The sequence below is a fragment of the Grammomys surdaster genome, unplaced genomic scaffold (genome assembly GCF_004785775.1).
Source record: "Grammomys surdaster isolate TR1022 unplaced genomic scaffold, NIH_TR_1.0 97, whole genome shotgun sequence".
Taxonomy (NCBI): domain Eukaryota; kingdom Metazoa; phylum Chordata; class Mammalia; order Rodentia; family Muridae; genus Grammomys; species Grammomys surdaster.
In genome coordinates, this window is record NW_021604576.1 from 6,528,469 (window position 1) to 6,551,014 (window position 22,546).

Consider the following 22,546-nt stretch of genomic DNA (forward strand, 5'->3'; position numbering starts at 1 on the left):
GTTTTATCTGAAAACTGAAGTTACCAATGCGAAACAAGGGAAAAGGCAAAACAGTGCTAACACCAACCCTAGAAAAGTAGAAGAAACTCTTGCTGGAGTCAAGAATACAGGAAATGCCTAGGAGGTGGAAGAAGTGAGATCAAGGCCAGCCTGGACTACAGAGCAAACCCTGTCTGGAAACAAACAACAAAATACAAACAAAGCAATCTTTAGGTAATTAATAGCTAGTCAAATAACAGACATGCAATATTATCTACTATTTATAAATGCTCTCCTTAAGAGTTTTAAAACACATAGTAAGATATAACTTCTCACTAAATAATCTTCACTCTTGGAGAAAACTAGACAATTATATAACCAATTAAAAAGCTAAAAATCCATTTCTAGAAATAATGTAATCTTTACTAAGCTTAGAATATAGTAAAAATACAATGCATAATATATAGTCATAAGAACTGAAAGTCCCTCTTACTTGCTTGTCAGAACTTATTTTAGTAGTAAAATCTGTCTATTTATTGTCATTGCCAATTCACGCTTCCCAGTTTCCTGAAGCTCAGGTGCTGTCTCAGACCTTCACTGTAATTTTATATAAACAGTATATGAAATGCACTTGCTTGCTTGATTGCTTGCATGCTTTTTGGAGGGTGGGCGGTGTATGAGTATGTACCATTTGCCAAAGAGTATTGGTTGTCACCCTCTATAGCTATTCTGCCTTACTCTCTTTGCTGTTTCCAACTAGGTTGGTAGACAAAGAGCTTCAGAGTCCTTCTGCCTCTGCCACCCCCACCCCACACACCTAACACTGGGGTTAGAGATGCAGACTGGTTGCCCTTCCTATAGGGGTGCTTGAGATCTGAGTCCATGTCCTCACTGTTGCACAGCTAGGCTCTCACCTACTGAATGGTCTACCAGCCCATCTCCTGAAACTAATTATGAAACAGATCTGAATCAAAGAATGAAAATATAGCACAAACATCCAAGCTGCATGCTAAATGTCAGGCTTAAGTCAGCATATATTTCTATAAATCAGATGCTATTATTCTCATTTCATATGAATAGCTAACAGACACAGTTAGATAAAACTCCCTAAGTCAGGTTGACAGAAGGACTTCCATATGTAAAATGAGTACCAGAATACAAATCACAATTTGTACTCCTTTCTATAAGGTCTGGGCTTTTATTAGATCACACTTTAAATAAAAAATTAGATTACAAAGAAATTTTAAAATGTAAAATTACCAAATTTTTCAACCTAGAAAAATAAAATTTCCAAATATAATATATACCTTGCATTCTGGATACTCACATCTTAATACTAACATATTTCACACGTCACAGGACAAAAAGAAATGGTCTACTGTCGCCTTTTCAGTGAAAACAAACACAAAAAAAATGGGCACCTCGACAGATGCCAACTCACTCCAGCTTACAAGGCAGCAGGGCTGGGTTTGTTTTTCACCATGACATATACTTCCAGTAACCTCTGCTTATGTTTATCTCAACCCTACTTTTTGGTTTTTCCAGGAACTGCCCTCAGTGTAAAGTCTGTTGTTCCCATGTAAGATCTGACTGGGATTGGAGAAATGGTTCAGCAGTAAGAACAATGGCTGCTCTTACAGAGGACCCAGGTTCAGTTCATAGCACCCACATGGTAGCTCACAGTCATCTGTAACTCAGTTCTAGGGGATCTGACATTCTCTTTTCGTTTCTGTGGCCACCAGGCATACATGGTATACACATATTCATGCAAGTAAAACACCCATTCACAAAAAAAGGTAAATAAATTTTTAAAATTAAAAAAAAAAAGAAATGTCTACCAGGTGTGGTGGTGCATACTCACCAGCACTAGGGAAGCAGAGGCAGGCAGGTCTCTGTGAGTTTGAGGTCAGCCTGGTCTACAGTGAATTCCATGGTAGCCTGAACTACATAGAGAGAACCTGACTCCAAAAACAAACAAGCAAAAATCGTTTCTAAATCTGATTAAATTCTGTTGGTCACAGAACTAAGTGACAGAGAAGCACGCAGTCATCACCAGAAAGTAAAAAAGAGTTTGAAGTGTTTTCCATGTTCACTACTTGAAACCTAAACCCTTTTTCATGATTTTCTTCCCAAGTTAATGTCCTTATGCTAAGTAATGGCTTTTTCCCAAAAGACATACCACGCCCACAGTTAACCTACTTTCAATCCAAAAGCCCAAATTCCAAATATGACACACTTCAATCAATGTATCTATTTCTGAGTTGCCTTGTCTAAGCTAAGTAACATGCAGTAAGACTATCTAACAAATCATTATAATATCTAATTTAACTCTTTCAAGATTACATTTAGGAAAAAGAAGAAAGAAGAAGAACTAGCTTCAGTCAAAGGAATTCTTTGATAGAATGATGTCTTCAACAAGGAAGCCAGGACCACTTCACTTGCCTGCTCAGGGTATCAGCTTTCTGTAGTTTGTATCATATGTTTGACAACTCTCTTAAGCCTTTTAAAACAACCAGAAGGTTCAGATGTTAAACTCTTTTTATTTTTACTTTTAACATGGATAAGAAGGAATATCTTACCTAGAAAAACAGTCACATTGAGGTCTCAAATTACAGTCAGTCACTGTCAACAGTTAAGGCTCCCAAATAACCTTCTCAAGACAATATCCTAGACCCTGGAAGACAGGAATAATCTAAATGCTTAGAAAACACCCACCATGACTGTTATGCAGAGACTACATCTTGACTAACTGGTTTATACCACACTAACCTGATGACAATGTTAACAACTTGTAGCCCCCAGGTTGTGGAGCCTAATCATTGCCAACTGATACACTGCCAGGCTGTTGAGTCAGGATCTTTCCCACAATAATCCTTAATCTTTTTACAACTTATCTGTTCACCTGAAAAGAGAGATTTGATAGACACCTTTGTATACACCCAAACTAAACTCTCACTGTCCTTAAAAATAAGTGGACCATGGAAAACTGCCTGCTGGTGTGAACTATCAACTTAATACTTAATTACAAGGAATAACAATTTATGGGCTTACAATATTGAAACTACAATGTTTTCGACTTTATAAGTATCCTTTCAATTGTTCCTGACCAAAATCCAGAAATGAAGACAGTCTTTCTGATTTGCAATTGAAGGAATAGAGGCAACACCGCAAGTAAACAGCACAGGCAGAGGTCAGATCTGCTTAGCTATGTTTCTTCTTAACCCCTAGGTCAAGAGAGCTTCTGCTTTTAAAGACTGCAAGAAGGGAGCAAGGCCTCAAACTGGAAATCTTCCTGCCTTCTAGTCTCATAGTAAGTCATCATGCTTGGTTTACTTGTCTACACCTACAGAAAAGAAGATCTTGCAAAAAGAAGGCTCACTCCCCTAATTCTCCCCACCCTGACTTAGCACATACAAAGAGCAGTGCATATTGGCAAGTTAGGACGGATTTATGGCCAAAGCATCCTGCTTCAAGTCAGGACTCAACTATTTGCTTCCACCCACCTTAATAATTATAAGTGTAGCAAACAGCTATCCAGAGAACCTGTTTTCTTTAGTTAAACAAAGCTACAATACCTGCACTTCTGTTAATGCTGGGACAGTTTTTAACTATCCAAGTAATTAAGGGGCAGGAAGAATGCCAAGAAGCACCTTAATACAATTCCACCCATCTCTCCTGATTCCAGCCTAAACTGCATTCATTTCTCAGCACACTCAATCACCAATCCTTCAATGTACTATTTTTTTTGTTGTTTTTTTCAGAAACATGCAAGTTTATTTGCTGTAGGCTGTAGAGGCTGGATTTTCAGGATAATTGTTTCAGTGAAATGCATTACCTCACTAATCTACAAAAATACAAAGTAATAAAAACTAAACCTTCATTTCCTTCATCTCAGTTAATCATGCCATTACTTAGTAGCTAATTTGAACATTGCAGAAAGATACTAAGAAACTGAGACAAAGTGCCTAGAGGATTAAAATAATGAGAAAAACCCAGCCAGCTACTGATCACTTGTATGGGGAAGAAAGGTATCTATTCCTTCAGAGAAGACTACAGACTCTAGGATCCTACAGCGTAGTTGCTCCACTATAAAGGCATCCCTCAAAGGTTTATACCAATTTTTTCAAGATATTAAAAAAAAAATTGTGTGGTACACATGGCTCAAGAATAGTCAAGCAACTCTGCTCCTTTGGGTCTCACATTTAATCACAAGGGGTGAAGGAATAGGTCTCTGCTTACCATAGATCACTCTCTACATGGGGTAATGCCCAACTAACACATGAAACTGGTTTATCAAACTGAATCAATCTAGAGTCATGGGACATGTTCTTTCTTAAACCCCACTATCCTCAAAAAGAGGTAGTCAGCCCTCCCTGCTACCCTAGCATGTGAGATGTAAATGTAGAGCATCCAGCTTCTATGAAGCCCAGCCTTCTCTCATGTATGCTACACAAATGTTCACACAGACTATGCTACATTCCATCCTCTGTTAGTTACTTTTCTCAGGACAAAATACCTGAGAAGAGCAATGTAGGGAGAGAAGTGTCGGTTTGGGGCACTCCTTCACAGCAGAGATCATGACAGAAGGAGCATGCACCAGCCGGTCACATTACACCCAGAGTCAGGAGGCAGACCGCGCACCGCCAGCTCCCTTTCTCCTTTTCAGTCAGTCCCCAACTCCAGACCCTGAAATGTGCTGCACACATTCAATGTCTGCTCTCTATAGTTACACCTTTGTAGAACAAGGTCAGAAACACCCAAAGGTGTCCTTCTAGATTCAGACTAGTTACCAAGATTAACTAGCACACAGCTCTTTTACATTTCTAACCAAGGACAGAACCAACTGCTTGATCTTACCAGTGCCAAAGGTACTGTCATTTGTACTTTAGACTCCAACTTTCTCTCTGGCAGGCCCAGCTTGAAGTTTTGATTGTGGAAGGGAGTAAGCAGCCCTTATAAGCTTAAGCTTCCAGTCTTTACATAACTGATACTGTTCTTATGCAAAACCTGCCATCGTCCATTACAAGCCCCAAAAGGATCCAAGTGCTCCCTGTCCCACTGTAGGCCAAAACTGTGATTTCACCAGAACAAGACAGAACTGATTCTCTGCCAGTCCCAGGAACATGCCCTTCTTAAGAAGGTCTGGTTCCTTCAGCACTTGCACTCTTCAGAGTGCTAAACTACAATGTAAAGCTCACAACCTTGTTGCAAAGGCCACACGGAGATAAAGAACTACAAACAGAGGAGAGGAGGGTACACAGCCCCAGCTGAAATGTCAACTGGCTATGAGGTACAAAGCCAGAAAGAGCCACAGAAAGGACAAGCTGAAAGCAAATAAGACAGTTGTTTTCAGTCACTTGGTGTTAGGGTTGTTTGTAACAGAGCAATAGAAAACTGAAACCACATGACTGGGCTCCTTGCACTTCTGCATGACTTGCCCAAATACCCCAGGAAAAGAAATGTCATTAATTTTACTTTCCCAACATTAGCAGATAAAGTCTGTGCTTTTCTTTATGCCAGTGACTCTACTGAGTTCTAAGTTCTAGAGAATGGGTTTCAGGTATATGTTTCTAAACTGTGTCCAAGCAGCTAGCATAATGCCTGACATACAGTAGCACACAGTGTATGCTACACTTAAGAAATGTCAAGGCTAAACCGTCAAGGCTAAACCCACATATGCTATTTTTCACTGTAACTTGAAAATTGTCTGACATATTGCTTTAAAAACCCATAGACCAAAAATGATTAAATATGATTCCAAGTGAACTAAACACCTTTAAACATGGAAGGGGTAATATCTAAAGTTGAGTATACAATGGGAAAAAAAAATCATAAAATATCAAAATATCACTTTGGAATAAGAATCTGACTTATAAGACCCCACCAGGCACAAAATAAAATGAAAAAATAAAACTTTTCTAAGACTATGCTTTCGTATACGAGATAATCAAACTTAACCGTCAAAACCAGAAATAAAAAACAACAAATTTTCCAAAGTAAAATGACGTCAACATTTTACCAGTGTTTCTTCCAGGGAGGATATCTGTCTTTGTATATTTGCTTTATTCTTGACTATAGGTTAACTATTTGGTGATTAGACATTTCTAAATTTTAAAATTACCAGCCAATAGCCACATCAAATGAAGTTACTATGTCAACACAAAGAAGGCAACAAAGGCTTCTAACAGGTAGTCTTCATACATCTTATAACTTCAATGTTCCACTGGAGGCACATGATCAGAAATTTGGCAGAAAAAAAATAATGAATTACGAACAAAAATGTAGATTTTAGCTCTAATTCTAATTTGAGCTGCTAACTAATCATATAGGACCCTTTACCTTTAAGGTGTCAGTGAACCACTAGATTAGAAGATGATGGTTTTCCCTCTACCCACCTAATTCTCAAATGTCACAGGAATCACAGGAGAAAGTGGAAAAGCTATCATAAAAAGAATGAAAAGTATCATGGTTGTGCCATGAGCTATTCATCTCAATGTCAGCAAACTGAGGAAAATCCATGTGTGTTTCTCCCAGGCATTCTTCCACTTGTGTTAGTGACCAGCTCCTTGGACACCATTTATAATGGGTAGTTTTCTGGGTTTTCCACTGTTCATTATAATTACATCATACTTTTATATGAAAAGTAAAGCAATTCTGCCAGGTGTGCTGACACAGGCCTTTGGTTCCACTTCCTGAGAGGCAGAGACAGAGGCAGATCTCTGTGAGTTCAAGGTACATACAGGGAGATCTAGGCCAGCCATGGTTGCAGAGTAAGACCCTGTCTCAAAAAAAAAAAAAAAAGCAAAAAAGCAAAAAAAAAGAAAAAAGAAAAAGGGAAAATGATTCCAGTCTTTGCAATAATTATGAAGTCAAATTTTCTGTAATTAGAAAAGCCAACTAATAACAGGGAGACATCCCTTCCCCGAGAGAAGCAAGTTTATATGGGTACAGAGAAGTCAAGCCTTTACTAGCCAAACTATCCTTGTGAGAACTAGCCACTTAATCCTTTCTAGAAAACTGACTGACTCCTTCCATCACATGCCACCTCTTGAATAAAGGACAGGCACATTCCTAAGGCAAAGAGGAACAGAAAAGACTAAGGTGCCCTTCCAGTTTCTTCTTCCACTGGTAGTGCCTCTACCATATCTTCCCCAATCAGGAGCCACAAAGACAGTAATAATCAACATGTCTGACCTGATACTGCTATCTGTGCTCCACCTACCCACAGCATCCCCCAGCGTCACCACTTCTCAAATACACAAAAGGAAAGATGAGTGCAGATGTTCCAATCAAGACCGAGTGCCAAGAGTCACAAAACCTTAACTGGAAGGAATCTCCTAGAGCCACTAATTCTTAACTTAAAAGATATTAATTATATCTAATCAACAGCAAATCAGTTATGCTTTTCTCTTCATAGGGAAAAACAAAACAAAAACAAACAAACAAACAAACAAAAACACCACTGTTCACAAACTCCAGATTCTATTTTACCACTTTCAAGGAGTCTTGTGACAAATGAACTAAATTCTTGGGGAAGTTTGTTCCATCATATAACAACAAATTAAAGGCAATATAATAGAATAAAATTCTCTGTGAAGTGTGAGCCACAGTACAGTGGATTACTGTCTCTAGGTACTTACACAGTATACTTCTACAGTCAGGGTTATTAACTTTCCAGTAATTCAGTAAGCTGCCCCCAGCACAATAGACAGCCCATGGGTTTCATGCAGGAACTTCAGGTAATTCATGGACTCCCCTAAAATCACATCCACAAAGTATGAGTGCACATGACCTATTAACAGATGTCTTTAGTTTCAACAAGGGTTAGTAATTCCCCAAAGCCTATGAACATTATACAGGCCTGCTAAGGATAACACTTCTATGCTACCTTCCCTATGGACATGGATCAGAATCATTATTTTGATTTTTTAAAAAACAATTATTTCAGCTGGGCATAGTAGTGCATGCCTTAATCCCAGTACTCAGAAGGCAGAGGCAGGTGTTTCTCCGTGAGTTTGAGGCCAGTCTGATCTACAGAATGAGTTCCAAGACAGTCAGAGCTACATAGTAAGACCCTATCTTCTAAAAAAATAATAATAATAATTTGTGAAGGGAAGAGGATGTGTTTGTGTCACCGTGCAAGGATGAGGGTCGGAGGACAACAACTTTGGAGAGTAGATGACTTTTCTACCAAGGTGGGGTTTATGATCAAGCTCAGGTCACCAGGCTTGGCACCAAGCACCTTTACCCAGGGAGTCATCTCGCCAATTATTTTAACTTTAGCCTGCTTACCAAATTTTAGCCTACTTTGCTGTCCTTCTACTTGTTCAGACCCTTGCTATCTATAATGATGGAAATCCTGGGGTAATTTTTGAATTTCCAGATTCTTCCTACCTCAATTCATACTACACAATGCTGCTAGATCAGTTCTTCTAAACAAAGGTGTAAAATTGTTTCTTAAGCTCAACAATCACCTGTGGGCCCCACACTGCCTAGTAACCAGAAATTCATCTGGATTTAACAATAACTCAACAGTGGTGGCACATCCTTTAATTCCAAGGCTGGGAAGGCAGAGGGAGGTAGACCTCTGAGTTCAAGGCTAGCCTGATCCACACAGCAAGCAAGTTAAGGGCCAGTCACACCTATACAGCAAGATATGTTTCAAAACAAAACTAAAGAAAGAAAAACAAAAAGAAAAATTACTTTGTTACAGTTCTTGGTTTTTATTTCAGGTTTTCTTACCCTATATTCTTTTTTTTTTTTAGGTTTTTTTCGAGACAGGGTTTCTCTGTGTAGTCCTGGCTGTCCTGGAACTCACTCTGTAGACCAGGCTGGCCTCTAACTCAGAAATCCGCCTGCCTCTGCCTCCTAAGTGCTGGGATTACCCTATATTCTAAGAACAAATCCTGCAAACTCCATCCAAATCCTCTTAGATCTTTCTAGTGAACTACCTTTCCCTGTTGACTTCTAATCATCCTTCAACCCAGCATCCTTAAGACAAGATGCCCCTTAACTCACCTGAGAACTACCCTCTCGGAACTCGATTTGAGAGAATGTTTATGAAACATACACACATACACACAAAGGTATTATGGGCATGGTGGCATACGCCTATGATCGCAGAGACAGGAAGATGGCAAGTCAAGGCCAGGCTGGGCTACATAGTGAGATCCAGACATTTATTCACATGAACATAAAAGGAGCATCTTGTATATAATCCAATACACACACATACCTCCTTCATAGTCTGCAAAGACAGAAGCTGCTAACCATTTTATCTACATATACCCACAAATACCTCACACTGCCATGCAGCTGATGCTTAATAATTGTGCAAGGACATAACAGAAATTTCAGCCAACTTAAGAGATTACCATCTCTTTGAAGGCAAGAGATTTGATCAGCCATGTCCTGGGTTTCAAAAGCACAGTGTCTTAAAAGCAGCTATGTACTTGAAGAACTATGTGGAAATGTTAATCTGTATCTCAAAGAGCTAAGGCACAGTTTCCAAGCATCTCAATTTCAACAGCTCCAACACTTGGCCATTTAAAATGTTAACTATTTATTTTTAAAAAATGGTAATTTTCAGTCAGTTTAAGTATATATTTTTATAGCTCAAGGAAGTCAGATAAATGAATGTCTTTTTTAAAAGGAGAGTTTTACTAACAGTTACATACAGACTTGGTGAGATATGTCAAGTGGATTTATATACAAGCAAAAACTCTTGCAGAAACCTACAGACAACTGTGAACCGGGTATTTCATCAGGAAAAAAAAAAAAAAACAAAAAAACACCAAATGGGGAATGGGAAGATAACTCTGGCATTATTTTTTTTTCTGTTACTGTAAGTGGCGGCATTTTAAGAGTAAGAATTCAATTTTATGCACACAAAAAGATAAAATTTAACAGAAAAATACCAGACATTTGTGAATTATTTTATGGTGGAAGAGTAAAATATTTCAAAAGCATTACAGACACCTTCTTTTTTGTGGAATCGCTTAGAGCAAAGGAACTTCAACTCCAAACCGATGAGTAAAGGAGAGAGAGCCATCCAGCCCTAAGCCACAAAACTGATCATTTAAAGACTGTAAAGGCGATGGGCAAAGTACCAATCCTAACAATACAAAATTTTAAAAGAAGATTTAAAGGAAAAGGGCCCAAATCACGAGATGAGGATTAGAAGATTTTGCAAGGTCACTTGAACCTACCAGGTCACCAAAGGTGGAGATTGAGACTGTTGGTGAGAGGAGGTGCGGAGTCAGTGAAAAATGCTGAATGCTAGAAACAGATCAGAAAAGGACGTTCGTACCGAGGCTGGAGTCCCGGCTCGCGCCGGTGGGATCCGGGTGAAAGTCAGGGTAGCAGTTCTGGGGCAGGGAAGCTGGAACGCTAGCAAGCCGCCGGCCAGGAGGCTGAGCACTGCAGTCACCGAGACACTTCGCCGGGCTCCGGTGTCACCCACACAGGCCGGTGCCAGGGCCAGCTCGGGGTAAGCCCGGCGACCCCACCCCAGCGAACTCCGGCCCGGCCGCCCTCCAGAGCCCCGCTGTGCTTACCCGCGCGAAGCTGCGGCTCCCGGGGCCCGCGGCCACCGCGGCGGCGCCTCCTCAGCCCTCCGTGCCCAAGATCGCCATCTCGCAGCAGGCGTCGGCCGGGCAGCCCAGGCCGCCCGCAGCCACTCGGATCCCGCACGCCAAGCGCGCCGACACCCGGCCCTCCCCCCACCCACCCCGGCCTACACCTCCCTTCCTCAGGAGCGCGCAGCGTACTCGCGACGCCGGTGCCGCGCACAGGCGCGCCTCTCCGCTGCGGCCGCTCCGAGCCTCCGGTCCAGACCGGGAATCCAGCTGCCTTGGAGCATGCGCAGCGAGCGCGCGCCCAGCCCGCCTCGGGGAGACTCCGTTCCTCCGGGTCTTCGCGACGGTCCGGCGCAGAGGCATGCCAACCAATAGAAGGGAAGGGGCGGAGCCAGAGCCGGAAAGGGGCGGGGCAGCCTCCGGGAAGCCAGTGGTGACTTTTGAACAACAGTTACCTGGTCTGTTCAGTCAGCTGCAGAACTTCCTGCATAACCTCAGGGAAGAACGTCCAAGCACTTCGGTGCTTTACTCCAGCACCTCGCAACAAAAGTAGGCAAGGAAGGAAAACCCGTTGACCTCGCTTTAATATTTGATTTAGGGTCCATTAGTAATGGTGGTCACACGAGACCATTATGTTTGGTGGTCAAATTGTTCCCTTCTCTTGGCACCACAGTGGCCCAGTAACAAAGGTACTACTGATTGAGCAAATACATATATCCCTTTTCGTACAGTTAATGGGCACAGTAATTCTGAAAGGTAGCGTCTCTTGATTCCATGACACAATGAGTCATCTGGTTTAGAAAACAACTGTTGGTAATTTACATTGCGAGAAAGGTCACACACAATGCGATGACCACATTATTCACCATATGGCCCGCTGTTGTACTTGAAAGAACAAAGTTCTTCCAGCATAAATAGTACAGTTAGCCAAACACCTCACCTAGGCCCCACAAATTAATTAAACCCACCCCAAAGCTGACTAGTTTTCTTGTCAGAAAAGTTCAGAAATCCCGGCTTCTCTTCAAGGATGACCTCTCCACTGTTGCCTGTGACACCTTTAACTTCACTGCCCCATGGGTAACAAGTTCTCAGTGTAGTCACCTTGTAACACTTCTGTTCTAAATTTCTTGCTAACCTTAAACCACCTTTCTCATCCACTCTGTTGTTGTTGTTGTTGTTGTTGTTAATAACTTTTGAAAAAATAGTATACCAAGAAGAATACCAAGACTCCACGAGCATTTGTGGGACTCAGTAAATCCCACTTGAATGAACAAATGTACATTCTCTCCCACTCTGGTACATTAGTTACTAGCCTCTAACTTTACATATAAGTTAGGGGCATATGCACATGATGCACAAAAATCTCTCGAAAATGTACATGACAATGTTACTTGTCTTCAATCTCTTCCTCTTGTTGTGATAAATTACTGGACCAAAACAACTTAAGGGAAATGGAGTTTATGCTGCCTCAATTCTAGTGACAGGAGCTTGAAGCAGCTGCTCACAATAAACCAGAAGTCAGGAAGTAGAAAGAGAGTCGTGTGCATCACACTTTTGTTGCATATAGTCCAGGATCTTCTGCCCATGGAATGGCCCTGCCCACAATTAAAATTTGTCTTCCCACCTCAGTTACCATAATCAAGATAATCTTCTGCAGGCAATGTCAACAGGCTATCTCCCAGGCAACTCTAGATTCTGTCAAGTTTCCAGCGGACACCAATCATCTTGTCACTCTTCTGCTTAAGGTCATTGGCTCCATAGGTTTTATGACAATGTACTTTTCAGAGCACCTTCAAGCTCATGTGTTGTTTGTAGTACCAGGAGATCACTGACTGTGCCCATGTGTTTGTGTGTTTACACTGTGTTGCCTTTACATGTCCTGGATCTTTTTTTCCCTGAAAGATCTCTTTAAATAAATGCACTAGGTGCTTCAAAATGTCCTTTCTCCGGAGCTTGTACAGATTTCTCCTTCTGTCTTCTCTGTCTCACTCAGTCTCTCCTCTAGACATTCCTCAAGGCCCTAAAAGAAGTTCCCAGGTTCTCCTATCCCCTGAGTTGATGCCTAACATCAAATATTGTTATTGTTGAATATTTTCTTAGTTTCTAGTGAACACTGGTCTTTGTATCTTTTCATCAATCATTTTCCATGTTCCTGTTTACTGTCTCATGTTCAATCTGCCAAAGTAATCACAGAGTGTGAATTAAGTTTAGCCCTTTTGAAATACATTGGCAAGTTGCCTTGCAGAGAGCATGTGGGTTTAGGAGACACATTGCTGGGATCAAAACACAGCTCGGCCACTGCAGATACTTTCTCACTTTAATGACCTTAGAAACTACCTGTGGGGCCTCTCCTTTCATTTCAAAATCAAGCAAAACCCACTGTAAACTGTATCTTATGATTGCATTGATCCTTGAAAAAAAGTGTGTTGGCATTATATTTTAAAATATTTTATTTGACATTTACATTTTTTTTCGCTTCAATCTTCATTGGAATTCAGCTGGTTTTGCAAGCTCGGGAAGTATTGTGAGCTAGAAAAGCATTACACATCTGTTGCCTAATACATGAGCTAGCCCAGGTGCCAGCAAAACCTGATCAGATTATACCTAACCTAGAAAATTGTTATAGTGATAACTACATGATAGAGTAAAAAATAAGTGATTTGCTACAGGTACAATACTTACATCCATCTAACACATAGTCAACAAACTACTGCTGCTGTGATACTACCAAGCTCTGAACATCACTGCTTGAGATTACTGTGCCCGGATGATCATGGTATATTCCATGTGAGCAAATATGTGCTTATCATTGATCCATCATCATCTACCTTCTTACAGAACTATTCTCTGGTTCTTTGTATAATACAAATATTGATGCAGGTGAAACATTTGTCTTTGCCAATTTTGTTTCTTTTTGACTTTGTGCATTCATTTCGTCCTAAGAGCATATAATTTGTCTGTTTTCTAGTTGCTTAATAATTTTCCTTTTCACTAAACAATCAGGTAGCATTTGGTTTAGAATAGCTCATGGTACTCTCCATTCTATTTGCCTAAAGACTTTTCTCTGTCAATAGTAGTCTTAAAAACTGTGTTCACAAATTTGTAGATACTTCTTTCCTCACAAACCAGAGCCTAAATCACTTCCAAGAGGGCCCAGAGTTAAGAACTTGGTTCCAACATCTGTAACAAAGCTGAATTGTCACTTCTGACATCGGCTCATAAAAAGACATTGTAAATCCATGACTCCATCCCCTCATATCATTAATAGCTGCCAAGTCACAAGAACATGCTTAAGCATCCTATGAAGGACCACGTTGTCAGAAACTATGGCATCTTGCATGAGACCAGGAAGGACCCAAGGCCTCCTACCAATTACCACTTGAGTGACGAAAAGTAGTGGATCTCCAAGACTTCAGAGAATGTCTTGACCATGGCCTTACAGAGATATAAAACCAAAACCATTCAATTAAGTCTTTCACATGCCTGACCCAGAGAACAATGAATTTATGGAATGCTTTTGTTATCGTTCAAAGCCACTAAAGGGACATAAGTTGATATCCAGAACAAGTTCCCCAATCCAATGGTTCTCAATCTGGTATAATTTTGCATTGCATAGGAATTAAGTGATGTCTTAAAGTTGCCCCCCCTCAGAGTGTGTATGTGTGGTGTGTGTGTGTGTGTGTGTGTGTGTGTGTTGATCCTTTTATAGGAAGGTGGTTTTGACTACCATCTAGAGAGTGGTGTTAAACAGCTTCCATCCCCCCACAAGAACCAACCAAAATTGTCCAGCACTGTGCTGAAGTAACTGCACCAATCTGTCTACTTTTCCCTGTATCTTAGAAGTTTCCTCTTCCCTGTGTGCTGTTAAGTAAGGACAGCTTTGCTTCACATCCATTACGTTACTGACTTGAGTGTTCCTCTGCTAGTCTTTCCTAGTTTTCTCACGCTCTACTGCTAGTGAAAGCCTGAACTCTACTTGGCAGTGCCACACAAAACAACCTGGTACTTCCTTCAGGACACCTTGCAAGGCAGAGAAATTAAGATGACAGCAGACTTCTTGTGTCTGAACAACTTTCTTCTACTTATTGTTAGGTAAAGCACAAGGGTATCAAGAATTTTAGACTTAAGTGTTGTTAAGAACCAGGCAGGGTGGTGCATACCTTTAATCCCAGCACTTGGGAGGCAGGAGCAGGTAGATCTCTGTGACTTCAAGGAAGGCTTGGTCAAGGTAATGAGTTCTAGGACAGCCAGTGCTACACCATGAGACAATGAGACTCTGATTTAAATAAGTAAATAAGTAAATAAATAAATAAGAGTTAGAAATAAACGGAAGCAACTGTAGCTTGCAAAACTGCATCTTATTCGTATTCACTGTATCAGGGTTCTTCAGAGAATCAGAAGTAGGAGAGAGAGAGAGAGAGAGAGAGAGAGAGAGAGAGAGAGAGAGAGAGAGAGAGATTTAAAAATTGACTCATACAATAACAGCAGCAGGAGAAAAACACCTTGTTGAATGAGAAAGAATCAGAAAGAAGTGTACACTTGTCGACTTTTCTATCCTGTTGGCCTCTACCCAAGGATGATATTCTCTCACATTCAAACTGAGCCTTCCCCACTATACTTGAAACATCCTCATAGACAAACTCAAAAGAAATGATCATCCTGAATTCCTCTTCCTCTGTTTCCTCTCCTTCCTTCTTACTCTTTTTCATATCTTCCTTTTGCTTCCTTAGATTTTTGGGGTTTCATGGAAACAGAATTTTATGTAACCTAGATTAACCTTGAACTAACTATGTAGCTGAGGCTGGCCTTAAAACTCTCATCCTCCTGTTTCTATCGCCTGAATGGCAGGATTATAGGTGAGACAGCTGTATCCTGGTGGCTGAGATACAGTTAGCTCTCTGCTATGGTCAAAGTACAAGTTGGTTATATAAGTGTGAGAACAAAGAGATCTTAGTTTAATTAGCCATCAGCAAGGCACCTGCACAGTGGACCAGGGGAATGCCAGCCACAGCTAACAGCCAGCAAATAGTCTCAAGGTCAGCTGCTATGTGAGTCAGTGTTCTCTGGAGTAGCAGAACTAATGGAATGAATCATCTAACCATCTAACCATCTAACCATCTAACCATCTAACCATCCATCTATCTATCTATCTATCTATCTATCTATCTATCTATCTATCTATCATCTATATCTATATTTGTATTTATGTCTCTATATGTAAAGAGGCACACACACACAGAGAGGGAGGAGGTGGGGATTTATTAGAATCCCTTAAAGGCTATGGTCCAACTAATCCAGCAATATCCAGCTATGAATGATAAATTCAAGAATCCAGATGTCTCTCAGCCCACAAGGCTGAATGTCTCAGCTGATCTTCAGTAGATGTTGGAGTCCTGAAGAGTGTACTCTAATGACAGTGAAGGAATGGACTTGCTGGCAGGGTGATAGCAAGGAGGAAAAGAGCAAAAGCTTCCTTCTTCCATATCCTTGTATAGGCTGCCAGAAGAATGTATGGTCCAGATTAAAAGTATGTCTTCCCCCTGTGAAGATTGGAATCAAAGGTGTGTCTTTCTACCTCAGATTAGAAGGGGATTCAGCCACTTTAGACCAAGCAAAAGAAGTTCACTCACACATGCCCTCCATTTCTGCATTGTAGTTCATTATAGATATAGTCAAGATAGCAACAGAGAATAACCATCATAGTTGCTAATAAAGCAAAAGTCAGAGACAGACATAGGGAAGTTTTGGCTGCTCCTAACTGAGTAGACAGAGTATGAGCCAGTTATTGTTCTGGTTGGGCCAAGAGGGCCCTCCTTTGGCTCAGCCCATTGAAATACAGAGATCCAAGAGTCTCATAGTTAACTCAGCCTTTGTCCAGTTTCTGTTATAGCCTTATAAAAATGTAAGACAAAACAAATGAACAAACAAACACATTCTTGATCTTTTTTCCTTTCACAGGCACCCCTCCTACTCTCAAGAGTTTCAGTTTTCCTCCATTTCTCACTTTTCTGTAATTTTCATGTTAAAAGGTTCCTTCTGCCTTACTGACGCCTACAATGTTCATGTCTTTAAGCTTTGCTGGAGCCATAATCTCAAGTCATTCTTTTGTTTCTGTGTCTGATATCCCAGATCCCTGGATTAAGCACAACTGGACCCACAAAGATCCTGCCTCACCCCAAACCCCTGCATGACTTCTAATACTTTATGAATTTCTATCCACTATGTAGAGACAAAGGTTGAGTTTCTCTTACTCATTCCTGTATCTTATAAGCCAGGGCATCCTGAGTGGACCCAACACATACTTGTTAAACAGGTTATTAGAATATTCCTAAATCCCCCAGACCTTTCCAAAACCTTTATCATCTAATTTACTCTTTTGATTTACTTATAAGAATTCATTTTCTTGAAAAAGTTGCCTTGCCCAAATTGTCTTCGGTAAATGATTGCTTAATATATGTTTTACAGTTCTCCCTACTAGAAGATGCTACTCTTCCAAAAATATTTTTATTAGTTATAATATGTGTATTTGGAAGAGTAGATGGTTGTGTGCACATTGATATGGGCTAATATACTTGTGCATGGAGGTAAGAGGTCAACATTTCTCTATTGCTACCTATCTTGTTTTTTGAAATAGTGTCTTTCACTAAACTGAGAGCTCACCAATTGGCTAGAGTGCTGTCCAGCAATCCCAAAAGGTCCTCCTGTTTCCACCTTCCCAGTGCTAAGAATACTGACACATATCACTGCACCTGGCTTTTTTGAATTGGTGCCCAGATTGTAGACTGAGGACCTCTTGGTTATATGACAAGCATTTCATGGTCTGAACCATCGGTCAAGGCCCACTTTTGACTTTATTACACTACATTTATAATTAATGTGTAGCAAATAGTATACTATCAATATTGATAGGATGAATAAAAGAAAAATTCGAGAATTGCTTTTCATGGTTTATTATTTAGATACAGTTGCATAAAAGCACCTATCGTGGTAATATAGACATAAGGAATTCTAATGATACATCTGCTAATTGAGAGACGTAATCATGGGGATAATGCAAGTGATCACATTGTGGATGTCTTAAAACTCCGGTGCACCATTGACCTTGTGCCCTGATCCACCCTCAGGTTTAGTCACCACCCTCAGTGTTCAAGGAACATCATGGCAGTGGGAAGGAATGCTATGAGATGCTGAGTTCTGGGTATGGCATAGCTCTGCACTCATGGACTCACAGCTGTGATTACCAGCATAAAGCTGCATAAGAGCAAGCAGCCAAAATCCCAGCATCGATGATAGAAGAGGTTCCAGAGGCTCCATCCCTAGCTGAGCAGCTTTTAAGAGCTTATGGGAGAGAGTCCCTTTTATTTGGGGGTGTGGCCGCTGGTTGGCTGCCCATATCCCAGTGGATGGCCCCATACTCATGCATATATAAACAGTACTAATTATACTCTGTCAGTTAGATTTTTAATATCTTAAAAGAAGATAGGAAATATAAAGTTGGGAGAGAGAAGTGTTTGGGAAGTCCCAGGGAGTTAGAGAGGACAACTAAGGTCATGGTGCACACATATAGAACTCTCAGAGAATTATAAAAATAGTATTTTTTTAAAAAAAATGTTAACATTTTACTATTTGCTGGACATCTAGTTGTACCATGAGATCAGTTTTAAAAAATTAAAAATTTAAATCTGTGAAAAAAATGTGTTTCCTGTTAGAAGATCCAATCCCTGAGTGGAGATTAGATTATGAGGGTTTCATGGAAAGATGCATCATGTCCCCTGACTTTTCCTGTCTTCTGTTGGCTTTCTGGTCCACTCTGGGATAAGCAGTTTGCCCATGATGTACTGCCTCACCACAGCCCCAGAAACAACAGAGCTAGCAGCTGTGGAGTGAAACTTGTAATATAATGAGGAAAATAAACCTTGTCTCTCTCTATTAGTTCCTTTTCTCGGGTTTGTTGACATGGTGATGAAAATTGCTTGATGCAGCGCTTCAAGATCTTGGCTAGTGTGGCCTCAAACCTGGCCTCATAGGTTTTGGTCAGGTGTATGTCCACCCAACTGCCTGTGTTTCCCCTACTTCTGACCACAAGTATACCTCCTGGACACCTGACATTTTAGAACCAACTGATGAAGTTTTCTTGGCAAGTAAGCAGGCCTAGAATTTACCTATTTCTTTTAAGATCTTTTACAATCGGTTTGCAAACCTATCTAATCTAATACAGGTTTACAGGATAGCACAGGGTTAGAGCATACTCAGTAATTGAGCATGTGTGAAACCATGGATTTGAGTCTCAACACTGGAGATGGAAGATACAAGAAACAAAAACAGAAGAGCATTTGTCAGAATAAACATACTGGCAAAATTCCTAGCATTGACATAGGGAAGGGAAAACCAAGTTCTGCTAGAATCACAGTTTTGTGAAACATGGTGCCAGCATGTGCCATTCAAAGCTCAACAATTAGAGAGGGTAAGGTCCTGGGTCAAATCAAGCAGATTTGACTCATTTCAGAAAGCAAGCAGAATATTCTAGACATGGTAGTACAGAAGAGGTAAGATTCAAGGTTAAACGAAATCTGATATCAATGGCATTAAAGCAATCAGGAAAAATAAACAAGCAGACCGTAAATCAGGGCATGCTTGGAGGGAGCAGTTATTTCAGTCAAGGAGTGTCTGCTGAGAGAGGCTCAAGAAACTGGAACAGCTCCAAGCTACTAGACAGCATTAGTGCTTATGGATCATAACAAACCTTGATGGCCAGAAAAAGCTTCAGAACCAGTCAGAGAACTTCAGAGATGTTGTCTGGTAGGATGATTGCACAGTTTCAGGCTTTAACTGGTCCACAATTCCCTTAAGGGCTCTAGGGGATGTGAGGGTGGGGATGGCGGTTCTCTGGAACCACATTGGCAGCTTGGAGGGGATTTTGTTGAATAACAAAGTCAGTCTTTATCTCACTGTTTTGGCTTAATGTCTTCATGGCACTTAGCATCATCTGAAAACCGTATTTATTTGCCTGTTATCTGTTTCTCCACTAGTGAAACCCAAGTTTCTTTAGAACAGAGACTGATCTGCTTCTCCTTCCTGTGGCATTGCTGTGTTCTAAGTACCTTGAACAATGACTAGCTCGTGTTCCAGTCTCAGTAAATACTTGCCAAATAAACAAAGACTGTGAATTGGGCCAAGGGCACACACTGCAGTCTCAGTGTGATGATTCTGACAGTCCTTGGTTAGAGTGACTGCATAGTAAACACTTCTATAAAACAAATGGCATTGATCTTTACCCATTCTGTTCTCAAAGTCCGATAATGCAAGTTTTCTAAGAAGAATAATTTATGTAACTGTCCTCATTGTTTGCTTCTGCTTTGCAAGCCCTTAGCCATAAATGCCTACCTCCTTCCATCTGCTTCTGAGATGTTTCTTCAAGGCTCCTTAATGACAACTTTTATCTAATTCTTCTCAATAAATAAATTTCTCAATCCTCACAGCTAGTAAAACACACTTCTCAGGAAAGAGTCAGTGGGCACTATTTTAGGAAACAGATGCAATTGCTCATGTACTTTGCCCTTTGAATAACAGCCACATGGTCCAATATGTATACAGTACTTGTTTACTAATTAACAAGCTACCTTCCACTGAGTCAGTCACCTTTCTCTAACTTTAATTTTTTTCTAAACCTACTATAATGAAAGTTCTTAAATGCTTTAACCTTCTTTTTAACCCACCACCCACCAGAGGTAGTGGGAAAGAAAGGATATACTAGACCTGTTTAGAAAGGTCCTTTGAAGCAACTCCTGTCTGTGTTGTCTGGAAATCAGCAGTTCACTTCACAGGTTAGCAGTGTCAGCTTGATCCCTACGTCACAAATACATCAGCAGTCCAGTTCAGTAGATTCAGGATAGAAAATACAAACTAGCAGTGGTGGCACTACCTAGCAAAGACAGCCAGGCCTCTGCCTCAGCTCGAATCAGCAGGGAGTGACCAGGAGAAATGCCAAGAGAAGTTATCTGTGCCTCTCTCAGCAAAGCCAAGATCTGTAAAGATGTAAGACCCAAAAGCGTTGTACAGCTAGCTCTAAAAGCAAGCCTAGCTCAGCCATTGTCACTGTCTGGCAAGTTCTATGTATACATCATGTATCCTCCACATGTCTTGCCTCAGCACATGTGTCTGCCTCAGCTGACATCACTCTGCCAATCAGCCCTAGTCCGCAGAAGCAGCAAGAAACTGCAGCACACCACCAGAGGTTTTTTAGTGTGTTACTCTCTATGGAGTCCTGACAAATGGAGCTCATCTATGCAAGGTAAGGCAGACCAATACATGCATGTTATTAGTGAAGAATCCTTCATCACGTGTCCTCTCATGTGCTTGCTTTAGCAGAACATCCTCTCTCCTGTGTCCGCTTCAGTGAAACATCCCTTCAGGAGTCCGCCTTGGCCTCTCACACCTGTGTCCACTTCAGGAAAATACTCTGTAGTGTTTTCTCTAGCAAAACATCAGCCCACACAACTGACTTTCCAAAGAACCCTTACATTTCTGCTTCAACTTTCCTTGCTCTATTTCCTTTCCATTCTTAGAAAATTCCTTGAGTAAGTAGAGATTTGGCCAAGCTCTTTCCAACATGTATTGTGGTTTTACTTATTAGCTCACATACCTCTGTCCCTGAAATACATTTCTTTAATGGCAGAATCAAAGCAAAACGGTGTTCTGTTAATGAAGATAAAATCTATAGGTGGAGTTCAGTTATTGAGCACTTCCCTAGTATGTACAAGGCCCTGAGGGTTTGATTCCTGGCACTTGACACACACATAAACCCTGAACAGCACACACACACACACACACACACACACACACAGAGAGAGAGAGAGAGAGAGAGAGAGAGAGAGAGAGAGAGAGAGAGAGAGAGAGAGTTTTGAAGTTATATATATATACATATATTATATAATCAATGTATATGCAGTCTCTTTTTTTAGAGCAAAACACCAGAATAAATTTTATGAAATTGAAGAACAAAATAATGAGCTTTAAAATATGGCGACTATATTTACATGAATGGTAAGTCCACAATTTGTTGGACATCTATTATTTACACTCTTCTGAGATGGATAATCATCACAATACAAAGAAGCATAGCTAAGGTCCAGACTTGTCAGATCTGTTGGGTAACATAGGATGTAAGCAAACTGGTTAGCAGGTGGCAATGGAAGATAAGATTTGTCTACAATAGTCACTAAAGATTTCAGAGATGAGGTAGGATTGAAAAAGGCTTGAGGATTAGATGACAGAACTTGTGTTAAGAACTTCTTTGTAAATCCTGAGAATTTCACAAAAATATATAGCTGACTTCAGTGCAATTATGACGAAAACTTGGAAAGATCAGAGTGTCACCCAGAAGAAAATTTTAAAATTTCAAGATCTTTAAGAAAATCATCATTTCATTTGTGAAGTGCTTCTTTTCCATCTTTTCCATGATGTTTGGTTATTCTTGTTATATTGTAACTGCACCAACTCAGTAGCTTGAAACGTTGTGTAGGACTAGGGAGTTGGCTCAGCAGAAAAAGTGCTTATTGTGCAAACATGAGGATCTGAGTTCAGGTCCACTTCATGCAAGGTGCAGCTCCCTCGACGGTGCAACACCTGTCACTCTGGGACCAGGACATGAAATAGGCAGAGTTTAAAGGCCAGCCAGTCTAGCTGAAATAGCAATCTCCAAGTTCAGTGAGAAATCCTATATCCAAAAATAAAGAAGGGAGAGTGGGTTGAGGAAGACAGCTCTACACACAGCCTCTGGCTTTCTATAATGCACATGCATGAATGCAACCATACACCACACACACAACATCCTCATCAATGTATTACAGAGTATTGCTTCTGTGACTTAGAAATAGGAAGAGGGCTCACATTAGTGAATTGCTTGTCCCTGCTTCATACTATCTGGAGCTTCAGCTAAAAAGACCTGGAGGTCAAGGCCAGTTTAATGCCTCAGTTCTGGAACTGCTTGG

The 22,546-nt window shown here is 40.7% G+C and overlaps 1 protein-coding gene across 2 annotated transcripts in view; it reads right to left on the minus strand.

The window, feature by feature from the left end:
• Window positions 1-10,674, minus strand: part of Wwp1 (WW domain containing E3 ubiquitin protein ligase 1) — a 101,447-nt gene extending 90,773 nt beyond the window's left edge. Inside the window, exon 1 of one of the 2 annotated variants that reach the window (XM_028780182.1) lies at window positions 10,536-10,674. The gene's annotated coding sequence lies outside the window, so the exon portion shown is untranslated. The remainder of the gene's footprint in view (window positions 1-10,535) is intronic. The other variant, XM_028780190.1, reaches the window with a different exon arrangement.
• Window positions 10,675-22,546: the final 11,872 nt, after the last annotated feature.